The following is a 9818-nucleotide window of genomic DNA, read 5'->3' as shown; positions in this document are numbered from 1 at the left end:
GGGTTCGTTAGGTCGCAGAATATAAAGCCCGTTTTCCAAACATGCAATACACAATTGTGATCCATTGAAGGAAATAGATATATTAAAACTTGTGAAAGTCATAACAAATCGTTCTAATTGCAACATGGAAACTGAAATTAAATTTATACTAAAATCCGGAATAAAAAATACATATTTTAAAATTAAAAATTTATTTTCGAACTTCAGACGAGCTCTTCCTCTAGCTTGGACCGCAACGAATGCTCCGTTCCCAACTCTAAGCTTTAAGCCACCTTCATTCACTTATTCCCACGATTCAAGAAGCTATAAAGAGTTACAAACATGGTTGGTAGATCCAAAATCAATAATCCAAATGGATTTATCATTATCTAAAACACATGTTTCCAAGATAAATGAACTATAATCATTACCTTTGTTTTTAGCTGCTAGAAACTTGGGGCAATCTCGTTTCCAATGCCCCTTCTCTTTGCAGTGAAAACATTTATCTTTACCTTTCTTGTTTTTCATGTTCTTCCCCTTAGGCGTCTGTGCACGTGGTTGTGCACTCATCTTTGTAGCCTTTGTAGGCTTGGGGTTGTTTATTTGTCCACCTTTCCTCTTGTTTCCAGCTTCCGAAGATGAAGCTTGGTTAGCTTCAGCCTTAGCTAGATGAGCAGCAACATCAGTAGTCTTATTTTCACCTCCTTTACTAGGTCCACCCATGATAGGTTCAATAATCTGAAGCTCGTTCATGAGTTGCGTCAGACCATAGTTGAGTTGAGCACGAACGTGCAGACACGGTGCCATCCGAGAATTTACGGTGCCATCACGAACGTGCAGAGACGGTGTTATCCAAGAATTTACGGTACCATCACGAGCATTGACGGTGCCATCACTAACGTGCAAACACGCTGCTCATTATGGGGATTCCTCAATCATGATGAACTCAGAGTTGTCACCAATCAACTCTATGTTGATATTCTACTTCCAATTAAGGAAGTTTTCTCCAGTGAGTTTCTCCATCGAAAGTTGAGAAAGGATGGGAGTAGACACAGCCATAACTCAAAACTACAAATTACCAATTACATAGAAATCAATCACATTTGCCCAATAAAACTTCTATTCACACAAATTTCAAGAAATAGCACAACATATACCAAAAATATGTAAGATATGAGAAAAAAATACCAAAAACAAGCATATCTCTATTTCTTTAGGTTTTTAACTAATCTATGATATCCTTGTCCCGGTTGGCGAGAGTCAAAAATACCACTAGTTAAATAGAGTTGTAAACTCATTTAATAATAGACACCACTATTAACAACCAACTATTCGATCAAAATAAGAATAAGAAAAAAAAATCTCTTATTTTATCTTATTTTATGAGCTAGACCCACGGTTTCAATAATCATAGATTAGTCCTAGTAGTCACCGTAGGGGTGAGTCTAGTAGAATATGACCTATAATTATCTATCTTTCGAAATCTAACCTTGTCAAAATAACTAATGAACACCTTCCGTAGGGGGACGAATCAAAGCGCCTCGAGGCCCCATTAAGCTATTGACAATGTTAAACCAACAGTGGAGATCGAATAAAATTCTTAAAATAAGCTCATTATAAAATTAAAAATAGTATTTTTATTATTGATTTTTAGAAAATTAATGACTATGGTTTTCCCAAAAAAAATTAAACAGATAAATTTTTTTAAAACCAAAGTCCTATAATTTCTTATTAATTCTAAAGTGTCACATTGAAACAAATTCAATTAATTTAGAATTAATTTGTTGCTAATCAATATTTAGGTTTAACTAATATAATGAACCTATACAATTAAGTCCAACTCAGGTAAATGAGCCTTAACAATTGGGCTTGTATGGAGGAGGGCTGGGTCCAGTATGTCGTTCCCACTACAAAGTCCCCCTATCTTCCATACAAGGTCCAAAAGATAGGAATTTAAACATTTGTTTTATTAATTGTTATTAATTGATTAGGCCACTATAGTCATGCAAAGCAAATGGGCCTTCACAAGTGGAATCACCCACAAGAGAGGAATTTAAACTTTACATTTTCTAATGGGCTCAAATAAAACCTATTATTTTATGAATATTTTATTTGGAAAAATACCATATATCTAACAAACATATGGGCCATTATATGCATCTAAGCCCAATTGCAAAAATACCACATATAGTGCAAACAAACATGTTATAATTAGATGGGCCTAATCATGTTACTATATGAGCAATTCTATGAATTTATGCAAAAATACCACAATTTATTTCATTTGTAAAAATACCACAATTAATTATCTAGAATTTATCAAAAAATTCAAATTAATTAAATTTGTACAAAAAATAAGTCAATTTAAATGAAATTTATCAACAATTAACAATAGTTAATTTAAATTTCATTTATCAACAATCAACTTGGTTTTAGGTTAATTTGAAAAAAAAATATTAATTTAATTTAAATAGGATTTATCAACAATTAACCTAAGTTAATTTAAATCTCATTTATTAAAAAAATATTTTATTAATTGGCTGAAAAAAATGATATTTTTCAAAATTTAACCAATTTTAAATTTTAAAATCAATATCTAAACTATTTTCCAAAAATATCTTGTGTTATTACAACTATTAGCTAATATTTTAACCATTTAAAAAAATAAAATATAAATAGTTATAACAACCCTAAAATATCTCAAAATAGTTAAACAAATTCAAATATCCATAAAAATATCTAACTAACAATATTCAAATTTCAAACAATTTAAATATTAAAAACTATAGAATAAAAAGATATTTATATTTTTAAATAAAGATTTAAAAAAAATATCAAGAATTTAAATGAAAATATCTTAAATATCTGATATCATAATTATAATATTTTAATATATTAAAAGATTTAAAATTAAGTTATTAGTCTTTTTTTTAAATTTTAATTTGAATCTTTGTAGAAAATATCTAATTATTTAAATCTCAACTAACAAAAATATCTTATTTAAAAAAAAACAATTTTAAATGATAAAACAAAAAAGATATTTTTGGTTTTGATTATATATAATAAATTTCAACAAATTTTATTTTTCTTTAAATTTAAAAAAAAAATCGGACGAACAGTACCATGGGGTACTGTTCATCGTGTGCGCGCGCGGGGCACGCGGGTGGCGCGCGAGCATGGCAGGCAGTGCAAATTTTTCCAAATTTTTTTTTGAGCAATTTTTCAAACCAAAACCATTTTCTAATTAATTTTTAATATGTTTTACACAAAATAAAGCATATATAAAAATTAATAGCATAGAAAACATAACAAAATAACCTAACAATTGCTAAAATTCACATAAAATTAATATGCTTCATAAAAACATGAAAACCATCCAATTATTCAAACATATCAAATAATCCAATTTTAAACATGTTCATGCATGAAAATAAAGATTACCAAAGGCTCTGAGGCCAGTTGTTGGAAAAGCTTATACAAGATCTTTATTTATTTTCATGTATATCTAATATTAAAAAAATTAATACAAGATAACCTAAAACATGTTTCTAAAATTGAATTCAAAGAGAAACAAAGAATAGAATACTTACAGTATACGCAACGAAATTAAAGAGTCATTCCTTCAGTTTCTCTAACTCTTGTATCCTCTCTGTCGCAGAGTATTATCAAGAAACTGAACCGATCTTCTATTTTCTTCACAATCTTCCAATGTATCCTTAGAACCACCTAGAATAGTGTGGGCAATTCTCAACACATGAGATAGATATAGAGAGAAGAAGAGAAAATAACAAAGAGGTTTAGAAAAGAACTTGTGTTTAGAGAGAATCTAAAACTATCAGAAAATCTGACTTGTGACATATCAAACTTATGTTTTGACTTATCTCTAAGCACTTCTTTTATAGACTCAATTAGGCCATTTAATTTAATTAAAAAATCAATAAAATAATAGCTATTTTGAAGCCCTAGGTCGAAATTATCATGGGCTATAGGCCTGTGAAATTTCCCATTTGATTATAAGCCCATTGGACTTAAAATCAAGGCATGCATTATTTTCTATTGATTTAATTAATTAAATCATTTATCAAATAATTATTTATAATTTGAACCTTGATTTAAATTTATTTATTAATTTAGATACCAATTTATCTTAATTAATAAATCTGCCATAATTTTTGTTTTCTTCTCAAAATTACACAACTCTGTGAAATTATCCAAAATTGACCTGTTCAACTTTGATAATTCTAATTGATGATTAGATCAATTAATTGAGACTATCTAGATGATTTTATCCAAGGTACAATGGGGACCATGGGCCTATGAAATCAAGCTCCAATAAATTATCATAAATCTAACAAATAAATTTACTAACTTATTAATTCCTCGTGACTCCACTAAAGACTTGGAATTGCACTCTTGAATTCATAGAGCGCTTTATAACAAATATAGATACGCTATTAATTATCCATTGTTACAACCATAATTGTCACTCAATCCTCTATAGACGGTCTACAATGAGATAGGAGTAAAATACTGTTTTACCTCTCATTGTATTTTATCCTTAAAACACTTAGTTCCTTGTAATGATATTTTAGTAAGCTAATTTAATTACTGAAATGAGATCTCTATCATTTAACACCTTGAACCAAACTAAAAGGAAACCATCATTTCACTCCTTCATCAGAAGCTATAGATGTTCATATCTATGATTAACACTCCCACTCAATTACACTACCGAGTTCCCAAGATGTAAGTGTGGGCTAGTCTGTAGGGTAAGCTGGTAACGAACAAGTCAAAGAACTCAAATAATACAATCAGTTAGAATACTAACCGCTCAGAATTGAGATTGAATTGACCTATGGTCAACTATATGATATGACTAGAATAGATAATAACGGTATGTTTGCTTATCTTATCAACTGTCAATATCAGTCCAGTCCGATGTAACAAATACATCTGATTTTATCTACTTTGCTAATGTTCTGGAAAGAACATAACACAATAATGTGTAAGTAGATCATATCGTAGATTGGCAAGTCAGTGTAAATCCTGTGCACTGACTAATCTTAGGACTAACTTATTTTGAACATATAATCATATTTATATTCCACTGTGATTACGTCACTATAAATAAGATTAGCTATATGCTCGGGATTTAATAGAAGTTTATATTAAACAAATAATCATGATAATAAAACATGTGAGCAAAGTGATTGACCAAGTCAAAAAATGATTTATATTCTTTTATTGACAATAAAATGAGATTACAAAGAATTTGGGTTTTAATTAGGGCATAAAACACCAACACTTCCATGAGTGAGGTCCATTACCTCTACACCCTTAGGGCGAATCCATCTACTCCTGGCTTCTATTAGCTCTAGAAAGTTGTGGCCCATACAAGGTCTCCCCTTGTGGAGGGCTCTATTTCAAACAGCGACTCGTGGAAAACTGACTACTTCAGCCATTGCATGTCCACCCAACACACTCATTTCAATGCTTCAAGTAAGACAATTCCCACCTTGAGTTCGTATATGAGAGATTTCTCTTTTACGCTGCCTTTTTCCTAGTTTATCTAACTATGGTTATTTCTTTTATCTTGAATGCAGGTCTCGTAGGATTTTTCGGCCCTACCTTGAAATCGGCGGCTCGCGATCAAGTGATGAAGATCCTGGACTTTCCGGCTCAATGCAGACTAGCTTGTACCCTTTTCACTGAGGGCAATCTTAACTTGTACAAGCTGCTATCCCCGGACCAAGCCGTCTCTTTATGTTCCGTCTCATCTGAATCCACAGGTCCGTGGCTATATGGCCATGATGAAGGCAATTACGATGAGGTAGCTGATAAGGACTATGTTTACCAGTCGGGTGATCTTATGGACACAGAGGAGGAGGTGGAGTCCGAGAACTACTCCTGCCTACACTCTTTGGCCGGCAGGGCTAGGGACGTGGCCGATGACGGACATACCGATGGTGTTACTTCTCGGGTGCCACCATCGATGCTCGACGATGAGTTTGCCTTCAACGCCCCTGTCCCGCGCCCTTTTATGCCTAAAAGGAATTTTGTTATTCCTTCTTTTGGTGAGGCTCCTCCACCCTCGGGGGGGGGGGGGGGAGGGTGTTCTAGGCGAGCGTCCTTGGGATCCTCTTTACCTAAAGAGATGATTCTGCACTCCTCTGCCCCCTGCACCTCTGTGGATGGATCAAGACCTTCTCGGTCCCCTTCCCTGTCAAATCGTGTCTTGGCTGGTGTACACACTTCCCCCCGTCGAGCTTATGCTTCCGCTTCTGGAAGCCATCCTCTGCCAAGCCAGTACGAGGAAGCCATGAGCCATTATTTGGGAAACATTCATGAAGGAGAGTGGGGATCCATGCATGACATTCTCGACGCTAAGCTGGGAGAGGCTTATATGCGAGCCTCCTTGCAGGTATTTGTCAAAACATTCGATGTATGTTTTCTTTTAATATTGCTTGACCCTCGATGCTTTATTATATGTTTTTGTCCTTACTTAGGCTTCTATCCTGGGTCACCGGCTTATCGCCTCAAGCTCTTCATCAACCCAATGGCTACACCACAAGCTCGAGGAGGCAATGGGGAATCTCTCGATGGCCGAGGTAGAGAAGGATACTTTGTCCGTACGGGTCTGTGACTTGGAGTGTCAACTGGCCGAGGCGGTTCGCCAAAGAGACGATGCTTTAGCCCAGGCTGCATCGACTTCTCACTCCAACAGCAGCCTGGAAGCTACCATCCATACCTTAAATGAGAGGATTACTGCGCTCGAGGCTGACCTTGTAAATGCCGAGAATGACATAGTTGAGCGTACGCTGCATGCCGTATGGAGGACCAACCCCGTCGTTGACCTGTCTCCCTTTGGAGATTATGCAGTTGAGAAAATCTCTTAGTGGAAGGGTCGGGGTGGAAACTTGTAGATCCCTCTAATGCCTGCTTATATGTACACATCTATGTTGTTGGCATGTAATCCCCCATATTATTTTCCTTTTTTTTTTATCAAACTTAAGGGGCTTTGGTAAGTCCCTCTTATTATTATTTTTCGTGGATTACGTATCTCTTCCTTGATCTGATGATGATAGTCTTTTTGGTGCACCTTGACTATACTTGTAAGGACATGTTAACCCATTGGGTTCTCGGGGTCCTTTTATATTCTTTATGCGGGCTTGTTATTTCTTGCGAGAAGCGTCCTTCTCGTCATTATGCATAGTACTATTTCTACAAGGGTTTCTTTTAGGACCCTTTTTGGCTAGACGGCTTGGTGGCCACTCTAGGCTTATTGGTGGATTTTCTTCCAAAGGCCTTTCCTCTAGTGGAGGCTATTTCTATAGGACCTTTTGACCCTCTTGATGTTCATAAGGGTAGCTATTCCTCGTGAACTCAAGAGATGCCTTGCATGGTTTTCTTCCTTAATTCCCTTATTTTTTTTTTATAAAGGTCTCTTTTAGGACCCTTTTTGGCTGTATACTCTGCCCCCCCAAGTGGTTGGCGAGATTTATCTCGTCAAGCACTTTGATCATTTTGCTCATGCACTTTGATACTTCCAATTGCTGATAGGTACATGGGAGTTATATATGTGCTCACATAAATGAGGAGTGTGTCATGCCAATAAGAAACATATTCATTAAAAATAAGTAGAGTACATAGGTATCTATGACAACGTTGTTCTTACTACATATTAGGGTCTCTAGGTTTCCCCTCTAATCCATAGCTGCTTTTAAGAGGAGGACTCACAACTACGTTGGGGGGCTAACTATGGTAACCCTTTTGATTTATCATGTTAAAAGTGGAACTTTACCTGATGTTCCCTCTCAGGCGCGTATGCACAACCATCGATTCTGATTTCCTTAGTAGCTTTGGGGTGGAACTCACGCGAGTTTACGCTCCCTTGTACCACCATCGCCATAGGTTCTGTCGGTTTCATGACAGTGCGAAAGGACATGTTATAACATTCACTTGCTTCTTTTTGTTCCCCTTTCACAATCGCTATTCCCACAGGAGTTGGAAATTTTATGGCCAAGTTGTATACCGAGGTTATCGCCTTCAATTCTCTCAGGGAGGGTCTCCCTAATACCGCGTTGAAGGCCGAGGAATAGCTTACTACAAAAAAATTTGTCATTACAGTTGTCTGTCTGGGAAGCTCTCCCATGGTAAGGGCTAACTCAATTCTGCCCAGGGGCTGTATCGAGTCTCCTGTAAACCCATACAGGGAGGTGTTGCAGGGCTTTAAGTTCTTGATGCCCAGTCCCATCTTCTCTAAGGCTGGGCTATATAGGATGTCTACGGAGCTCCCATTGTCTATTAGCATCCGATGTACCTTCATGTTGGCCAGCTGTACACTTAACACCAAGGGGTCATTGTGTGGAGAATGCACACCCCGCACGTCTTCTTTGGTGAAGGTTATTGAGTCATTTTCCCCTTTAAAGTTTCTCGGGGGTCGTTGTTCTAAACTTAGCGTGCATGGGGGTGGACTTCGTCTGGCTTCCTTGGCGTATCTATCTTGCTCCTTTCTCGATTCTCCTCCGAATCCTGAATCTCCAAAGATCGTCCTCACCTCTCCTTGCACCTCTGGGGCCACATCTCGTGTTCGTGGCGAGGGTGGTCTATCATCTGGTCTTTCATTTTCTCTTCGGATGTATCTACCCAAGTGCCCCCTGCGTATGAGTTCCTCAATTTCCACCTTCAGATGAGTGCATTCCGCTGTGCTGTGGCCAATGTCTTTATGATACTGACAGTACTTTCTGGGGTCTCTCTTCGACTGATCTCTCTTCATTGGTGGGGGTCTCCTGAAGGGGACCTGATTCTCATTTGCTACGAAGATATGCTCCCTAGTATGTGTTAGGTCAGTGTAGAAGGTGTGGGATGTTTGCCTAGGATTATGTGACAGTCAAAATCCCGTGATCCGTAAGGGGAAAGACCGGGTAAGCTGTACAATCCCACACCGCCTGGGGAAGGTCAAGTGTAATGATTCTAAGACTGTGTGGGTATGGGACTACACAGTTGAAGAGGGCTTAAATGGATTGATGGGTACTACCTATATCAGGAAGGTGCATCTTCTTTTCGGTAGCCCATCACTTGAGAACTCCATGGTTAAGCGTGCTTGGCCTGGAGTAATCTAGGGATGGGTGACCTCCTGGGAAGTTTTCCTGGGAAGTGTGTGAGTGAAGACAAAGCACGCTGGAAAGACTTGTCTTGGTTTGTAGGGCCAGTCGTCATTCCAGAAAGCAGCCATAGTGATGTGGGGCGTCACATAATGGTATCAGAGCCTTGAACCAGCCGGAAGTGTGGCCGACGGGGACGTTGGGCCCGTAAGGGGGGGTGATTGTGACAGTCAAAATCCCGTGATTCGTAAGGGGAAAGACCGGGTAAGCTGTACAATCCCACACCACCTGGGGAAGGTCAAGTGTAATGATTCTAAGACTGTGTGGGTATGGGACTACACAGTTGAAGAGGGCTTAAATGGATTGATGGGTACTACCTATATCAGGAAGGTGCATCTTCTTTTCGGTAGCCCATCACTTGAGAACTCCATGGTTAAGCGTGCTTGGCCTGGAGTAATCTAGGGATGGGTGACCTCCTGGGAATTTTTCTTGGGAAGTGTGTGAGAGGACAAAGCATGCTGGAAAGACTTGTCTTGGTTTGTAGGGCCAGTCGTCATTCCAGAAAGCAGCCATAGTGATGTGGGGCGTCACAGATTACCTCTGTGTTTGTGTTTCCTCTGGTGATCATCTCTTGGGTCCTCGTACGCCCTTTTCTTTTTTATGTCATTCGAACCTTCAGGGGCTGAGGGCTTGACAAGTGATGCCTTCAGGTTCTCGTGGTCGTCTTCGACATGA

The sequence above is a fragment of the Humulus lupulus genome, chromosome 1, assembly GCF_963169125.1.
Source record: "Humulus lupulus chromosome 1, drHumLupu1.1, whole genome shotgun sequence".
NCBI lineage: Eukaryota > Viridiplantae > Streptophyta > Magnoliopsida > Rosales > Cannabaceae > Humulus > Humulus lupulus.
The sequence above is the reverse complement of the archived record's forward strand: the minus strand, read 5'-3'. Positions refer to the sequence as shown.